The sequence below is a fragment of the Rhinatrema bivittatum genome, chromosome 6 (genome assembly GCF_901001135.1).
Source record: "Rhinatrema bivittatum chromosome 6, aRhiBiv1.1, whole genome shotgun sequence".
Lineage (NCBI taxonomy): Eukaryota > Metazoa > Chordata > Amphibia > Gymnophiona > Rhinatrematidae > Rhinatrema > Rhinatrema bivittatum.
In genome coordinates, this window is record NC_042620.1 from 185,930,696 (window position 1) to 185,949,948 (window position 19,253).

The 19,253-nt window shown below is 49.4% G+C and overlaps 1 protein-coding gene across 2 annotated transcripts in view; it reads left to right on the forward strand.

The window, feature by feature from the left end:
• CARF (calcium responsive transcription factor) overlaps window positions 1-19,253 on the forward strand; it is a 435,125-nt gene that overhangs the window by 242,874 nt on the left and 172,998 nt on the right. The gene's annotated exons all lie outside the window — the stretch shown is intronic.

The following is a 19,253-nucleotide window of genomic DNA, read 5'->3' on the forward strand; positions in this document are numbered from 1 at the left end:
CTTAAGAATTGACGAGGACATGGGGTAGCTTGGAACTAGAGTCAGGCAAGGATCCGGATACTCCAATGAGGACTTGGAACTTGGGAACACTCAGACGAGGACAAGGACTCAAGATACTCAGAGACTTAGACAGGCGCTGCTCCTCAGAGCACCCTACACAGACGACATGGGCTGGTCACGGACCACACTGTCCCATGGCGTGCCCTACACAATCTGAAGATGCCGGTTGCCTGCCATGCGGAGAGCAGAGCAAGCACAGGACTGGGGCTCAGGACAAGGAAGGAATCCAGACAGTGCTTGAAGACAAATCCTACCAGAAGAGGACTCCAGCCACCAGGAAATGGACACCGGATAGGAACGGATTTACTCCCAGTAAAGGTCTGGATGAACAAGGCTGAACCCATAACTCAAGGACTGATGGAACTTCAGGATCGGAACCTGACAGAGGGCATCAGAAGCGAGACTTGGAACATCAGGGTTGGATTGTAGGATATCGGATATGAATGGACACTGGAACCTCAGGACATCTAAGCATCTGGACTTCAGGGACCTTAAGAGAGGGGGACCTCAGGGACATCAGAACATGAAGAACGAAGACATCAGAGGTTAGAGACATCTGAACATCCAAAGACAAGGGGACGTCAGAACGTCTGGACAAGGAGAGACGTGGACATCTGGAGACGTGGACTTCAGGACATCTGGAGGCGCGGACATCGGGACATCTGGAGATGCAGACATCAGGACATCTGGAGACATGGACATCAGGACACGTAGAGACGTGGACATCAGGACATTTGGAAATGAGAAGATGGGATCCATTGAGAGACCAGGACAAGGAACGAAGATCCAGATGAAGGTTCAGGAACCATGGTCAAAGACAACGAGGATCAGAATGCCTTGAAGAAGCGAGGATGGACATCGGAGCCTCCTGGAAGAAGAGCTGGAACAGCAGAGACTCCAGGAGCAGGCAACTCCTTGCGAACGAGAAGACTGACTGAAGGCTGAGCCCTTTTGTAGGGCTGAAGAGGAAACACCTCGATGACATCACAAGGAGGAGCCAGAAGGACTGGCCCTTTAAATCCTGAGCGGAAGCGCAGCCCTGCGCCTAAGTAAGCAGGACCAGGGACATCAGCCATGCTGAGAAGGAGCGAAGCAGGCCCGAGGCATTGGAGGGCTCTGGGCCATGAAGAGGAGCTTCAGGGCGGCCTCCCAGCTGCAGGAAGAGGAAACTGGAGATGGCTCCTGCCACGAAGAAACACCGGTGGTGGCCTAGCCACGAAGAGGACGATGGAGGTGGCACTCCCTGCCGCGGGAGGGCCCCAACGAGAGTGGCTCTGTGCAGCAGAAGAACTACAGCGTCGGCGCCCTCTGGGCCGCGAGGAGGAAAAGGATGTCAGCGGCTTCAGGCTGCGGGGAGCAGCACTAACACCGGCGGCTCCCAGTCGCGAAGGAGAGGGGAGCAGGAATGGCACCCCGCCATTTGGGGCTCAGCGTCGGCATCCTTCTGCCGCATTGAAGCACACGGCAAGGCTCGCCTTGCAGGAGCAAGCTGTGGGCGGACTACGAACCGCAAGGCATGGTGGACGGCATCGGGGCTCTGGCTGACAGAAGAAAAAGGTGAGAGGTTGCTTATGGGCTTATCCCACAAGCAGAATCGTAACAGTACCCCCTCCTGAATAGACCCCCTCCCCAGATCTGTTTCTACAACAGAGAGGGGTCGAAGAACTGAAGCTGGATCTTCTTGATGGAGAGCTGAAGCGATGGAGAATTCAAGGCTAGAAGACATGGGGCTGAAGACATTTAGGGTTTAATAGGATGTAGATGAAGGCTGAAGGTGACATGAAGCAGACAAGACATGCATAGACTACTGAAGGCGCAGGCGGACTTGTAGAAGGTTGCAGGACAGCAAGACTGCATCTCAGGCACTTTATGAAGTAGGGTAGTATAAGCTTGAGGCTTCCGTAGTGTCTTGGAAGGTAGGGTAACAGTCAAAGCTTCACTTTCTGAGTCTTCCAAGACTGATGCTGTAGTTGGAGGCTAAAGTATCAGAGTACAGAGGAGAAATCCAAACGACAGATTTAAAAATGGTTGGTACCCCAGTAGTTCAGCGATGGAACGGGCCAAGTCATGGGTCCAAATAGTAGACTTGAATGCGTTAAGGAATAGCCTTGGTAATGCTGGAAGGTTGGAAGTGCTTCAACAGTGACCAAATTCAGGTTTAAGCCTAGATGAGCATTCACTATTAGACACTAGCTGGAGATTCAAGAGCCGGGTCTAAGGAACTCCAATGCCTAGATAATAAGGCAGTTTTTCAGGAAATAGATTGTTAGGCAAACATGAGCTCTTTCACCTGTGGTATTCCAGGGGTAGCAGGTAATGTAAAGTGGCCACTTCCTGGTGGTGATGAAGTGGAAATTTTATACTGTAGTAAATACTAGATGGAGTTCTGGTAACAGATGTTTGTTTTTGTATCATAGTAGCAGGTATAGGTTTGGCTCTCTCAGACTAGAGGTGGAGATGAAGATAATTTGAAGCAGGACAGGAACTCTTGCTGGCCTAGATCTCTTTGAGTTTCCTTAAAGGGGCGAGAGTGGAAGTCAAAGTCTCTCAAATAAGTTAGCACTTAAGATTTTCTTAACTGAAGGCAATGTTGTCAAGCATCATTAGTAAGCCAGGGTCTCATCAGAATGGCCCGGTGGATTAGGGCTAACGGACTGGCAGATGGAATGAGATTCTTTGATGTGCTGAGAACCATGCCAGAGATAGGTGCACTTGGAGAGACATGCTTAAGCAGACACCTTGGAAGGCTGAAGAGACTTGCGATGAGTCCCCAGAACTTTTAACCAGAAGGCAACTGGCAAGGAGATCACAACTGCACCAGTGTGTGAGTTCAACATTGCGTAGAGGCGCGCTGGAAGCATAAGGATGTAAGAAGATATTGTTGGACTTGGAATACAAAATGGTAAGCCAGGCCGAAACGTGGGAAACTGGTTGGATCTTGAAGTGCTGAGTGTAACTTGAGGGACTGCCTTGCTGGTTCCACTCGAGTAAGGAAGAAGTAATCCAGACCCTAGTCATCGATGGCAATAGTTGGGGTGCAGGAGCCTCCTGCAGGTCGTCTGGAAAGAGAGGCCTAAACTGGCTGTGAAGCTGGGAGCCAAGCAGAGCAATTACTTCTTCAAGAAAAGACACTAATTGATCGTAGGCACATAGTTTCCCGCTATGTGATGGTAGCTCATAGGTGCAGGTCATCAGAAACAAGGCACCGAAGGCTGACTTGGAAGCCGTGAAGAGTTGATACTTAAAGAAGACAGCGAAGCTGATGGAAAAACATAAGATTTTGAGGTAAAAAATCACTCTTGGGTGCAGGCACCTCCTGTCGGTCGAGAAAAAATGTACCCAAGGAAAATATAAAATCTTGATGAGATGGACACAAGATGAGAAACCAGGAACTTGGCAGCTTGGAAGAGGCTATGAACCCGGGTGCAGGCGCCCCCTGCAGGTCATGAGAAAAAATATACCCGGGGAAAAAAGGTACCTCTTGACGAAGTGGAAGAAGAAAAAGGATCCGGAAGCTTTAGCGGACATTGGAAGCTAGTGGTTCTGGGTACAGGTGCCTCCTACCAGGCGTAAAAATATATCCAGGCCATACGGAAGCTTCCAAGGGAAAGTTCTTAGTAACGAGCAGATGCTAGTGCCTCCTGCTGATGGAACAAAAAAAAATTTTTCAGCAAAGCTGGCGCCCCAGCAGGTCGAGGGATACTCAGAAGGTTCAGGGCACAAAAATTCAGAAACGAAAGTTCTTGGATCATGAACTCTGGAACAAAGCAAGCGCCCAACACTGGAACACGCTCGCTGGACACATGGCCTTCGCAATCTGTTGCGGGAGCGCTTCCGATTCCGGAGAGATGTGTGCCCTTGGACCATGGCACGACTGTAGAGAGGAGCTCCGTGGAAGTGCGGAGGCAGGCAAGACGTGTCCAAGCATGGGAGGAACTGGCTGATCACCGAGCTCTAACCTCTGCTGAACCTGCACACAACGGGAGAGACCCAGCAACACAATGCTGATCTCTGGGGTAGCCCTCCGGCCACTCGATAGCCCTTTCGGACCTGGGTAGCGGAAGATGCAGCAGGACGGACAGAGGTCAAGGACAAGAAATGGTACTGGAGCTTGGAACTTGGAACTAGAAACTCAGATGAGACAAAAACACTTGGAATTGAAGACTGGAAACTCAGACGAGACAAGGACTCTTGAAGATTCAGGCAAACAAGGACATGTGGAACTTGGGACTCAGACGAAAGAAGGACACTTGGCACTTGGAACTTGGAAAGACTCAGACGAAAGCTTGGAACTTTGAAGAGCTTGAGCAAGGACTTGGAACTTGGAAAGGCTCAGACGGACTTGGAACTTGGAAAGGTTCAGATGAGGACTTGGAACTTAAGACATGATGAGGACATGAGGTAGCTTGGAACTTCGGACGTATGATGCTCAGACACAAATGAAGATCAGAGGTGGATTCTAGAGAGTCAGGCGAGGATCCGAATACTCCGATGAGGACTTGGAACTTGGGAACACTCAGACAAGGACAAGGACTCAGGATACTCAGAGACTTAGACAGGCGCTGCCCTCAGGGTACTCTACACAGCCTACGTGGGCTGGTCACAGACCACCCTGTCCCATGGCGCCCCCTACACAACCTGAAGAGGCTGTTCGCAGACCATGCGGAAAGTGGATCGAGCATAGGACTGAGGCCCAGGAAAAGGAAGGAATCCGGGCAGTGCTCGAAGACAAATCCTGCCAGAAGAGGACTCCAGCCACCAGGAAATGGACACCGGATAGGAACAGATTTACTCCCAGGAAGAAATGGTCAGCTAGAGACGAGGTCCGGGGCGAGCAAGGCTGAACCCATAACTCAAGGACTGACAGAACTTCAGGATTGGAAGCTGACAGAGGGCATCAGAAGCGAGACTTGGAATATCAGGGTTGGCATGTAGGACATCAGATATGAATGGACACTGGAACCTCAGAGCATCAGGACATCTAAGCATCAGGACATCTAAGCATCTGGACATCAGGAACCTCAAGAGAGGGGGACCTCAGGGACATTTGAACATGAAGAATGAAGACATCAGAGGATAGAGACGTCTGGACATCCAAAGACAAGGGGAAGTCGGGGCGTCTGGACAAGGAGATATGGGGACATCGAGACATCTGAGGATGTGGACATCAGGACAACTGGAAACATGGACATCAGGACATCTAGAAACAAGAGGACGGGATCTGTCGAGAGACCAGGACAAGGAAAGAAGATCCAGACGAAGGTTCAGGAACCATGGACAAAGACAACAAGGAACAGAATGCCTTGAAGAAGCAAGGATGGACATTGCAGCCTCCTGGAAGAAGAGCTGGAACAGCAGAGACTCCAGGAGCAGGCAGCTCCTTGTGAAGGCAAAGCCTGACTGAAGGCTGAGCCCTTTTGTAGGGCTGAAGAGGAAACGCCTCGATGACATCACAAGGAGGAGCCAGAAGGACTGGCCCTTTAAATCCTGAGAGGAGGTGCAGCCCTGCGCCTAAGGAGGCAGGACCAGGGACAGCAGGTCATGCTGAGAAGCAGGGAAGCAGGCCCGAGGCATTGGAGGGTTCCGGGCCGCAAAGAGGAGCTTCAGGGCGGCCTCCTGGCCACAGGAAGAGGAAGCTGGAGGCAGCTCCTGCCACAAATTAACACTGGTGGCAGCCTAGCCATGAAGAGGACGCCAGAGGTGGCACTCCCTGCCATGGGAGGGCCCAAACGAGACTGGCTTCATGCAGCAGAAGAACCACGGCATCGGCAGCCTCCGGGCCGTGAGGAGGAAAAGGATGTCAGCGGCTTCAGGCTGCAGGGAGCAGTGCTAACATTGGCGGCTCCCAGCCGCGAAAGAGAGGGGAGCAGGAATGGCACCTCGCCGCATGGGGCTCAGCCTCGGTGGCCTGCTGCCGCGTTAAGGCATGGCGGCAAGGCCCACCATGCAGGAGCAAGCTTTGGGCGGTATCTGGCCCGCGACGCATGGCGGATTGCATTGAGGCAGTGGCTGACAAAAGAAAAAGGTGAGAGGCTGCTTGTGGGCTTATCCCACAAGCAGAATGGTAACAATATCAACTGTCATAAAAGAGGTTTATTTGGGAGATAGCTGTGGTTATTCTGGGCAAATGAATAATTATTTTGCTAGGCAACAAAAAACAAGAAATTTGGGGTGCACAAGAGGCAGATCTCCCATAAATGCCTTCCTATCTTGCCCCAACCCAGTCCTTTGGGGATGAATCAGCCACACTCTTAAAAGGCATTTTATTACCTCGCAGTGACCTCCACCTGAACATACTGTATTTACTCCTGCCCAGAGTAGGAGTAATTCTTGGGCCTCCTTTTTTCTGCATAGATCCCATTATTTTCATTTTTTGTTCCTTCTCTTCCCAATTTGTTTTCTTTCGGTGTATCATATTCAACTGGAATGGAATATGAATAACTTGTCAGGAATTAACATTTTAAATGTTTCTGTTTTGGAACCATTTCTCCACTGGTGGTTTCAGCATTTGTCTTTTCAAAAGCCAGTTGAACATCCCTTCCTGAGACATAGATATGCGTGCTAACCAGTGGTATAACTATGGGCGGGCATTGGTGGCCTCTACCTCTCTCATTTTTGGCTTAGGGCCCCAATCCTAGTAGCAGGGTCATGTCCATTCTGAGCAAGCATTTTAAAAGTGCAAGAATTCAAAGGGCATGAAGGCACTGGAATCTCTGCCAATCCATGATCCCCAGCACCTTTAAGGGGGATAACTTGAACCATAACCACCATTGCCCATTAACTAGACTTGTAAAGTTTGAGGCTATCAAACTTTTTGAGGTCAATATTTAAGGGTGTTTGTCCAGCTAAGTTCGGGACTTGGATGAAATCTGCACTGAATGACCAAGTTTTATCTGTAGAAGTTATTACTTAGCTGGATAAAAAAAGAGGCATAGTCCTCTCCACAATCCCCATCCCCATAAAGAAAAAATTAAAGTGGGTCAAGGGCCTCCTACCCAGATCCCCAAAAGCAATATGGGATCTATTTATTGTTTGGGATCTTGCCAGGTACTGGGTGTTGCATAACCTTTGCCTCTCCCATTACAGCAGCAACCAGAAATCTGATAGAAACATTAATCAGCATTGAAAACAGAATTAAACAACATATAATTAATAGTTGGTATGCCCACAATTAGCTTGTAAAACGACTCAAAAAACGAGCAGGGTATGGATACAAATTTTGGGCCAGATTCACTAAGGCTTTTCTCCCATTTTGTGTCTATGGGAATACTCCTTAGTGAATCAGGTACTTTGAAATAAATCGGTATTATTTTCAAAATTAATAAGATCAATTCCAAATTTTGTTGCAAATTTTCGGTGAATAACATCCCTGACCACTTCCATTAAACTCTCCAGCTCATCCTTAATAATGGCATCTGCGTTTTCGGCAGCATTCAAGTCTGGAGAGTTCCCTGGCCAAAGGTTGCTACCCAAAAATCAATGTCATTTCTTTAAGCAGCTGTTGCATGGCATTGGCATGACTGTATGGCACCTTATTATGGACAAAAGTAGCTTCACCTACTACCAAAACATTTTCCGGATCACTCAAAAATGGGCTAACATTTTTGGCTACAATCGTACTCCGAAAATAGGCGCCATCCCAAGATTCCCCACGTTCTTTGATTACCCAAACAATTTTATTTATTAAAGTTTTTTCTATACCGGCAATCGCGATAAATATCGCATCATGTCGGTTTACAAATAACAAGTATAGAAGGAACAAAACAGGTAATAAATAACATTGATCCTCATAATAGTAATAGTAAACATTAAACAAATGAAAGCTAAGAGTTGCAGTTACAATAAAACAAGGGATACATTTAACTTGGAACAGAGAAAAGAAGTTGGGGATTTTCTTCACTGTGACCATGACAAAAAGACCATTTCAAGCAGGGTTTCTGACAATTTGGCAATTATGTTCCTTGTCGCTAATTTAATTCAAAGGGTTTTTTTTACCAAACTTGATCATTTTATGTAAGAACATAAGATATGTCACACTGGGTCAGACCAAGGGTACATCAATCCCAGTATCCTGTGTCCAACAGTGGTCAAACAAAACAAGTCACAAGTACCTGGCAAGTACCCAAACATTAAATGAATAGATCCCAAGCTACTAATCCTTATTGATTAATAGCAGTTTATGGACTTCTGCTCTAGGAACTTATCCAAACCTTTTTTAAACCCAGCTACACTAACAGCCATAACCACATCCTCTGGCAATGAATTCCAGAGCTTAATTATACATTGAGTGAAAGAATTTTCTTCAATTAGTTTTAAATGAGCTACTTGCTAACTTCATGGAGTGCCCCCTAGTCCTTGTATTATCCGAAAAAGTAAATAACCAATTCACATTTAACCATTCGTCTTTTCATGATTTTGTCGACCTCTATCATATCCCCCCTCCAAGCTGAACAGCCCTAATCTCTTTAGACTTTCCTGATAGGCGAGCTGTTCCATCCCCTTTATCAATTTGGTCACCCTTCTCTGTGCTTTCACCAGTGCAACTATATCTTTTTTGAGATGTGGCGACCAGATCTGAACACAGTATTCAAGGTGTGGTCTTACCATGTAGCGATACAGAGGCATTATGACATTTTCCGTTTTATTCACCATTCCCTTTCTAATAATTCCCAACATTTTGTTTGCTTTTTTGACTGCCACAGCACATTGAGCCAACGATTTCAATGATTTACCTACTATGACGCTTACATCTCTTTCCTGGGTGGTAACTCCTAATGTGGAACCTAACATCATGTAACCACAGCAAGAGTTATTTTTCCCTATATGCATCACCTTGCACTTGTACAAATTAAATTTCATCTGCCATTTGGACACCCAATCTTCCAGTCTTACAAGGTCCTCCTGCAATTTATCACAATCTGCTTGACATTTAACTACTCTGCATAATTTTGTGTCAACCACAAATTTAAGCACCTCACTTATCATGCCCCTTTCCAGATCATTATAAATTTATTAAAAAGCACCGGTCCTAGTACAGATCCCTGCTGCACTCCACTGTTTACCTTTTTCCATTTGAAAACATGGTTTTCGAATTGACCAAATGAAAAATTCGTTGAAAGGCACTAAACGAAGGAAATCTTCTTCATTCTAATTTCGTAACTAGTTTACCAGCCAGAGCCTGTCTTGGATATGGGCTTTGGTTTTCAATGCTTACAAAATAACATGAACTGTCTATTTACCAGCTCTGACTCGATAATGATAAATTCCTCCCATCCAAAATCATTCATGCCACCTGGTAACAGTGTTTTCTCTGCTTGTTGCTGGAATTTTCAATAATTTTTTGGCTTTTTAAAAATAATTTTAGCGGTTGACCATCACCATATTCTGTAAAACATTCATTGGCAGTCTTGCCTCTTGTCTTCTGAACCCAGCTTTCACTACATCCTAATATTTCGGCAATCCACTTTTTCATAATAAAGTTTGCTCCAGCATTATGCGCTTCATGAAATGCAGTACACTAAATACAGTCAATCTGATACTGTTTTTTGCTACCATAAGTTCTGGCTATAAATAATACATTTAAGTAATGTGTTATTTACTGTTAAATTACAAATTGAATGGCCTACAAAATGGTACAAAAATTATATTAGCAGGATAATCCACTGGAGCGCTAGGCGAAGAAGGCAAAGGTTATACAACACCTGGTACTTGTGACCTGGATTAGCCACTGTTGAAGATAGGATACTGGGCTTGATGAACCATTGGTCTGACCCAGTATGGCAATTCCTATGTTCTTATGGTAGCAGTCAAGGACAATCCCATCCCCAGAATGATGACCCAGATGACCGTGTGGCCTTTGGATGGAGGTAGATCTGTGATGAAGTCGGTGAAGATGCTCGACCATGGTTCTGTTGGTGCCGGGAGAGGTTGGAGTAGTCCCAATGGATGGCCAGTTGGGGGTTTCTGTTGTGCACATATGGGACAGGAGTCCACATAGTTGCGGGAGTCCTTCACTATGTTAGGCCACCAATAGCATCTCCTTAGCATTTCAAGGGTCCGAGCTCGACCGGGATGGCCAGCCAACTTCGACTCATGAGCCCAGCGAAGGACACGTTCGCAGAGACGGCGTGGAACCACCGTCTTCCCTGCTGGCACAGTGTTAGTGACTGCGAGGGTGATGCAGACTGGGTCAATGATATGCCTGGGGGTATCAGGCATATCCTCTGGTTCAAGAGAGTGGGATAGAGCATCAGCTCGAGTTTTCTTGGCTACAGGGCGTAATGAAGTTCGAAATGAAAGCGTTCAAAGAACAATGCCCAGCGGGCCTGTCTGCTATTCAACAATTGTGCTTCCTTTAAATGCTCGAGATTTTTGTGATCTGTGAAGATTGTGAATTTATGCTGTGCTCCTTCCAATCAGGGGCACCATTCTTGGAGCGCTAACTTCACGCTAGGAGCTCACGATCCCCCATCGTATAATTTTGCTCTGCAAGGGAAAATTTGTGCGAATAGAAAGAGCAGGGCACTAAGGCCCCCTTGGAGGAGTACTGGCTCAAGACTGCCCCTGCCCCAATGGCGGAGGTGTTGACTTCAACGACGAAGGGGCGATTAGGATCTGGGTGACGTAGACAAGGTCCAGTGCAGAAGGCCTCTTTTAAGGCATGGAAAGTAGCTTGAGCCTTGAGACTCCAGTCTTTGCGGTTACTACCTTTCCTAGACATGGCGGTGAGTGGATCAGCTAAGGTGGAGTAATTGGCGATGAAATTCCTGTAATAGTTTGTAAATCCGAGGAACCTCTGTAGGGCTCGGAGGCCTATAGGTTGAGGCCAATCTTGGATTCCTTGAAGCTTTTCAGGTCCATGGTAAAACTATGATTGGAAATAATATAGCCCAGAAACGGTAGACTAGTTTGCTCGAAGATACGCTTCTCTAGTTTCACATAGAGACGGTTGTCCCTGAGATGTTGAAGGACTTTCTTGACGTGTGAATGGTGAAATTTTAGATCCTTGGAAAAGATCAGTATATCGTCTAGATATACGACAACAAACGAGTATAGTAGATCCTGGAAGATCTCATTCATCAAGCGTTGAAAGACCGCAGGGGCATTACATAGTCCAAAGGGCATCACTACGTATTCGTAGTGGCTGTCCCTGGTATTGAAGGCGGTCTTCCAAATGTTCTCTGACTGAATCCTTATGAGATTGTACGCCCCTCGGAGATCTAGCTTTGTAAAGATCTGGGCTCCTTGGAGATGATCAAAGAGTTCGCTGATGAATGGTAGAGGATAACGATCCTTGCGGGTTACAGCGTTGAGCCCACGGTAGTCAATACAAGGGCGGAGACTGCCATCCTTTTTCTTCACGAAGAAGAAGCTGGCTCCTGCTGGGGAGTCGGAGGGTTGTATGAATCCCTTGTCCAGATTCTCTTTAATGTACTCAGACATTGCTTTAGTTTCTGGTAGCGAGAGAGGGTATGTCCTGCCTTTGGGAGGCGTGGAACCTGGTAGGAGCTCAATGGGACAATTAAACTCCCGTAGTGGAGGTAGTATGTCTGCATTCTGTTTAGAGAATACATCTTGGAAGTCTGTATACGGAGCAGGCAAAACCCGGTCAGGGTTGTGGAGTTCAGGACGGTGACTGCTGGAGACACCTGACAAATGCAGCAGTGTTGGCACTGGGGTCCCCACTGGATTAACTGAAGGGATTGCCAATCAAATTAAGGTCCATGCACCTGGATCCATGGAAGTCTGAGGATTACTGGGTGCGTGGAACGCTTCAGGCCATGTGTTTGTAACATGAATGCCGGTATATAAAAATTTTAAATAAATAAATAAATATAGTGAGATTTCTTCTTCATGAAGGGTTCCCACAGAGAGACGGAAGGTGATGGTGCGATGAGTGATGCGTCCTGGGAGGTGCTCTCCCTGGATAGACGCAATCCGAAATGGTATGTCCGGAAGCTGGAGTGGGATTTGGAGGAGTGTGACGATATCGTCCAGAATGCCACTCGCCCAGGTGTCCACAAGGGCAGTGGTGGCAAAGGATCGTGACTCTCGGGAGAGAGACACGGGAAGGAGTAATTGAGGGCCAGTAACAGTAGCGCCCAAGCTCAGGACCCCCGCCAGGCTCAGGTTCTGCAGTTTCCCGGGTGCACTGGGCAGGCTGGTAAGAGATGACCGGAGCTGCAGCAGTACAGGCAAAGGCCCTCCTTTTTCCGGCGTTCTGTAGGGGATAAGCGTCCGCGGTTGATTTGCATTGGCTCCTCTATAGAGGGAGGAGGTGCTGGTAAGGCTAGCTGAGGACTAGGAGCACGAACTGGGCCGAGAAGCTTTTACCTCCTGGTGCCGTTGACGTAGGCGATGATCGATTTTGCCAACCAAGGAGATGATGTCATCTAGAGATGTGGGAATCTCGCGAGCGGCTAGCTCATCCTTGAGGATAGGAGATAAGCCATCCAGATAGATTACCTGTAGGCAGTCCTCTTGCCATCCCAGTTCTGTGGCGAGGGTCCTGAATTTGACCATGAATTCAGTGAGCGAATGCAAACCTTGCCGGAGATGGAGAAGCTGATGCCCCGCAACTGCCTGTCGGCCGGGGTCCTGGAAAGTTCGCTTGAAGACTGCAATGAAGTAGGAGAGGTGATGGAGGATGTCATCCAAACGTTCCCAAAGTGGAGAAGCCCATGCCAGGGTCTTCCCCTCAAGGCGTGAGAGGATGAATGTGATCTTTGTATTCTCACTTGGAAATAGCTCAGGCTGCAGGGTGAACTGCATAAAGCATTGGTTGAGGAAACCTAGACAGAGGCGTGGATCCCCACTGAAGCGTGAGGGAGCAGGTTGGACCCAGCCCCTCGAGTTGGCCTTAAGAGAATTCTCGAGTTGAGACCGTAGTCTCTCCACAGAAGAAGTCAACGCTTCCAGAATTCGCTGTTGTTCTCGGACATGAGCTGTTAGGCCAGGGATGGCCTGCAAGGCAGGACACTCCGCCGAGCCACAGCTAAGATAGCCACAATGAGGACAGTAACAAAAAATGACCAATGATTAAGCTGGATATTGTGCTTTAAGGCTTTATCAAAAGAGCCATCTGCACCATAAATACCAGGTCCCTGTGCTTTAAAAGGCTTTACCAAATAGCCATTTGCATTGGAGACATTATATGATGGTCATTTATAACTTCATTAAGTGATGTAACAAGAGCCATTATAGCAGAATATGTTCTCTATTGTTGAGGCTGTTCATTGAGCATGCTTCATTCGCTTCCTTCATTATTTTCCATTCAGGACTAACGTCACGAGAGTGATTTTGCATCTCCAAAAAAGCAAAATAAGGTTTATGTATATTGTAAGGAGGCCAATAAAGCTTTCTTTATCTTGTAGCCCAGCTTAGCCCCAAATGCTGTATTACACACCTGGTCCATTAAGCCTCCTAAGGCCAGCGTTTTCAAAATCCCATTTCCTAGTGTGTAGCAGATGGACTCAGAACCAATGGGTATAGTGTACTCGTGCTAGCAGTTGGAGACGGATCAGATTTCAATCTGACGTCAGCCCCTAGTACATATACCCCTGAGGAAGTGCAGATCCTCAGTATTTTCCATCTCCAAAGCAGTTAGGAGGGCCATTTCCAAGGGCTTCCTACATGGAGACCCTCTGAGGTAGTTGCCATCTTGCCCGCATGGTCGCCGTCGCCATCTTGGCTTAATCTCGCCGTTCTCATCGCCGCTGGTCGAGCGCACAAAATTCCCTGTGCGCACAAACCTACTTCTGCGCCTAAGTTACACGCACAAGAACCCTCAGACGCATAAGCGGCACGCGCAAGTCCCAGTTGCACGGACTACGCACACTCGACTACTGGCGCACACATCCGGGGTTAAGCGCACAGATACGCGCACAAACCCCGGTTAAGCGCACAGATACGCGCACAACCTCCACGCACGCGGCCAGGCGCTCCGGAGCGAAACATGTGCGCGCAGGCAACCTCAACGCCGCCAAGATCTGAAGTAAAATCCCTATGCCTCTGCTTAGCATGCCACCTCAGGCCCGCCCAGAGCCAGGAAGCCGACGCTCTATGCACCCAATGCGAGGAGGCCCTGGGAGATCCACCACAAACCCAGACTCGCCCAGGGCCGGGGACTAGCTTTTCAGGGGACTCCCTGGAGCTAGCAAACCCCAGTGGGACCCCCTCCCAGCTGGAGGCTCCCGGGGAAACAGCGCCACTCAATGTGGACCCCTCGTCTATTTCTTGGGTGGAACTCTTCAAGGGGATTCACGCCTTTGTCCGGATGCAAACGGATTCCCGGGCGGACCAACCACATACGTCGCAGGAGGACCCCTATGCCCCAGGCCCCTCAAGACCCAGGCATAGGCCCTTACCGCCAAGTAGTCCTACCTTCGAGGGCACGGACTTCTCAGAAGACGAAGCCGAACCTCTAGAAGAAGGAGAACTCCCCCCGGGGACAGAACCCCACCGAACCATGAGGCGGTTCTTCACAAGGGAGGAGCTCCCGGACCTGGTCTCCCAATGCCTGGCAGAACTAGCGATCCTGGTTTCAGAAACCCAGGGGGATCCCGAGGAGAACCCATTTCTGGAAGGCCTTCGACAGACCTCCCGTCATTTCCCACTCTTGCGAGCCGCGCAACAGCTTATTGACCTGGAATGGAACACCTCTGCCTTTAAAGGGGGAAGGGCCTTGGCCAGTTTGTACCCCCTGGACCCAGCAACCAAAGACATGCTCGCTTGCCCAAGAGTGGACGCAATGGTCTGCGCAGTCTCCAAGCGCACCACCATCCCGGTGGAGGGAGGAGCAGCCCTCAAGGACATGCATGACCGACGGCTGGAAGCTATGCTTAAGCAGTCATTTGACGTGGCCGCTATGTCTCTTCAGATTGCGGCCTGCTGCACCGTGGTGACACGTGCCTGCTTATCCCAGGCCAGGAACGGCACACCGGGAGATATCCTGGACCCAGCGCTATCCTTTCTAACGGACGCAGCCTCAGACCTCGTACGCACAGCGGCCAGAGGAGTATCATCGGCGGTGGCGGCTAGGAGACAGCTCTGGCTCAGAAGCTGGTCGGCCGACCCATCTTCCAAAACACGCCTCACAAGAATGCCCTTCAAAGGAACCCTCCTGTTCGGCAGCGATTTAGAAAAGATGGCGGGCAAATGGGGCGAATCCCCAGTACCACGCCTTCCAGAAGACAAGTCAAGGAGAGCCCAGTGGCAGCCTTCCAGGGCCTCCAGGGGCAGAAGCTCGCAGTGCTTCAACCCATACAGGAGCAGCTACCAGGCGCCCCGCCCTGCGGTCAGGAACCAGTCCTTTCGGAACAAGCACAACAAGAGGGGAAACAGCTCGGGCTCAGGACCCGGCCGCGCTCCACAATGAGAATCAGCCGACCCATCCAAGGGAAGCCATAGGGGGCAGACTGGCCCTATTCTACCAAAGATGGGTCGAGATAACTTCGGACAAGTGGGTCCTAGCCATCATCCGGGAAGGGTACTACCTGGACTTCATACGCACCCCCCCGGACAAGTTTGTGGAGTCCCCCTGCCACGACCCCACCAAAAAGGCGGCAGTGGAAGTTACACTGGCCAGGCTACTGAACCTCGAGGCCATAACTCCGGTACCTCCTCAGGAGATAAACTCCAGTCATTATTCCATATATTTTCTCGTTTCCAAGAAAGAAGGAACGTTCTGACCAATCCTGGACCTCAAATCCGTAAACCGATACCTGAAGGTCCCCCGCTTCCGCATGGAAACCCTGAGATCCGTAATAAAGGCAATACAGCCGGGAGAGTTCCTCACCTCCCTGGACCTGTCAGAGGCGTACCTGCACATCCCAATTCATCAGGAACACCAGCGTTACCTACGTTTCAAGATCCTGGGCCATCACTACCAGTTCCGGGCCCTACCCTTCGGGCTAGCCACAGCACCACGGACGTTCACCAAGGTGATAGTGGTAGTGGCGGCAATACTGCGGAAGGAAGGAGTCCTCGGATGGGTGATCAACACGAACAAGAGTTCCTTGCAGCCCTCACAATCGTTAGAGTACCTGGGGGTCCACTTCGACACCAAGGAAGACAGTCAGCCTGACTCCCACAAGGATATCAAAACCATGGAACCGGTTGCAATCCTTGATGAGCGACCCTCGCCCCACGGCATGGGATTACCTGCAGGCCCTAGGGCTGATGGCATCCACACTGGAAGTGGTCCCCTGGGCAAGAGCCCACATGAGGCCTCTACAACACTCACTGCTGTCCCGTTGGAACCCACGGTCGCACAACTACACCGTATGCTTAGCCCTCCCGGGCACAGTCCAGACCAAACTACGCTGGTGGCTGCAGCCCAGCCACATGAACAGAGGCTCAAGACTGTCATCCCCAACTTGGACTCTGCTAACGACAGACGCCAGACTACAGGGATGGGGAGCACACTGCGAGGAACTAACCGCCCAAGGGCAGTGGAACGCAGAAGAGGCAGGATGGAACATCAATCGCCTAGAAGTGCGGGCAGTCAGACTCGCCTGCCTGCGGTTCACTCAAAGACTCCGAGGCAAAGCGGTCAGAGTGATGTCCGACAAGGCCACAACGGTTGCCTACCTCAATAGGCAAGGGGGAACCAGAAGCCAACAGGTGTCACTGGAGATAAACCCACTGATGGCATGGGCGGAAGCAAATCTACAGGAGATCTCCGCCGCCCACATCGCCGGGAAGGACAACATCACGGCGGACTTCCGCAGCAGAGAAAGTCTAGACCCAGGAGAATGGAAGCTATCTCCCGCAGCCTTCCGGATGATAGTAAACCGGTGGGGAACACCGGAAATGGACCTCCTGGCGACCAGAACCAACGCCCAAGTACCCAGATACTTCAGCCGCAAGCGGGATCTACAATCCCAAGGGATCGATGCCCTGGTGCAAACCTGGCCACAGGGCACCCTACTGTACGCCTTCCCGCCGTGGCCCCTTTTGGGCGCAATGATTCACAAGATACAGCTACACAAGGGACTAGTTCTTCTGGTGGCCCCGGATTGGCCAAGAAGACCGTGGTACGCAGACATGAGAAGACTGCTGGCAGGGAACCCTCTACCCCTGCCCCCTCTCAGAGACCTGCTACAACAAGGTCCGATCGTCCACGAGGACCCGACTCAATTCTCTCTTACGGTCTGGCCATTGAGAGGGCTCGCCTGAAGAAGAGCGGATACTCGGGGGCGGTAATAGACACCCTCCTCCGAGCACGCAAGTTCTCCACATCGCTAACATACATAAGGATCTGGAGAATATTTGAGGCCTAGTGCGAAGATCACGACATCAAGGCACGCTCACTTAAAGTTCCCGTGATGCTGGAGTTCCTACAGAGCGGACTTCAGGAAGGGACTGTCCCTCAATTCCATCAAGGTACAGGTGGCAGCACTGGCATGCTTCGGCACCAGGGACGACAGTGATAGCCTAGCCTCTCACCCGGATGTGTCACGTTTCCTGAGAGGAGTCAAACACATTCGCCCACCGCTGAAGTGGCCGGGTACCTCTGTGGAACCTCAACCTCGTCCTGAACTTCCTATCTGGATCCACTTTCAGACCTCTTCGAGGCCTATCACTCCGTCAGCTGACCCTGAAGATTGTCTTCCTCCTGGCAGTTTGCTCAGCGCGACGCATCTCTGAACTACAAGCACTGTCTTGCCGTGAGCCCTTCCTTAGGTTCACCCCAGGATCCATCCAGCTGTGCACGGTACCGTCATTCCTTCCCAAAGTGGTCTCCCACTTCCATCTGAACCAGACCATCTCGCTCCCCTCGGCGGGAGCCCTGGAGAATTCGGAAGAAATCCGTAACCTGCGCCACCTCAACGTTGGCAGATCCTCTCCAGATACCTGGAAATGTCAGAACCCGTACGGAAGACGGACCACCATTTTCGTCCTTCACAGCGGGAAAAGACTAGGGGAAGCAGCCCTCTCGGGCAACCATAGCCCACTGGATCAAGGAAGTTATCAAGGTGGCCTACGTAGAAGCAGGGAAACCTTCACCTCTACAGGTCAAGGCCCATTCAACCAGAGCCCAGGCAGCGTCCTGGGCAGAAACAAGAATGATGTCGCCTGCCGAGATATGCAGGGCGGCAACATGGTCCTCCATCCATACCTTCTCCAGATTCTACCGTCTGGATGTTCAGGCTCGGGAGGACACGGCATTTGCAAGGGCAATACTAAGTGGGTCACAGGCAGCCTCCCACCTGGTTCGGATGTAGCTTTTATACATCCCATTGGTTCTGAGTCCATCTGCTACACGCTAGGAAATGGAGAAATTACTTACCTGATAATTTCGTTTTCCTTAGTGTAGACAGATGGACTCAGCAACCCGCCCTTGGCTGCCGTCACGCATGGTATTGCAAATGATTCAAGGGTAAGCCTCCTTTCGTTTACCTAGGTCTCCACCCGGCTGGGTGTCGACGCCTTCCGGTTGAGCTCCCTGGCGGTCTCCAGCTATACTCAATCGACCAGTTCAAATTATTCCAGTTAATCAAGTTATAACGTTTATATAGTTACGAAGTTACACAAGTTAATCAAATTAACCAATCGGTCAGTCAAACATATATCCACAATGCTTTGCAAGGAAGAATACTGAGGATCTGCACTTCCTGCAGGGGTATATGTACTAGGGGCTGACGTCAGATTGAAATCTGATCCGTCTCCAACTGCTAGCAAGAGTACACTATACCCATTGGTTCTGAGTCCATCTGTCTACACTAAGGAAAATGAAATTATCAGGTAAGTAATTTCTCCATTTTCACAGATTTGTCAATTTTCCCAAATATCTCTTTTCTGGCCTCAAAATGAGTGAACTGAGCCCTGTATTTTTCTTTTTGCTTCCAGCTGGGGGTAAGAAGTTTAAGCTTTGGCATACATCTCCTTAGGAATACAGTAAGTGACAAAGTAAGATCACAATAATGTAAATTAGAACAAAAATGCCCAGTCACAGGATCCTAACAGCAGAATTATGACCTTGCTACTGTCAAGATTTTTCTGCAAAGGTTTCCTCTGAAGACCTCCCGTATCTGCACATTGTGGGGACATTAAAGAAAGAAACCCTGTCACAGTCCCATAACTGATGGCAGTATATCTACCACTAATCAGAAGAAACAATGGTACCAATCCACACACACTACTAGCATGTCTTTCCTATTTACTCACATAGTACTTTGAGAAAGGGAGAT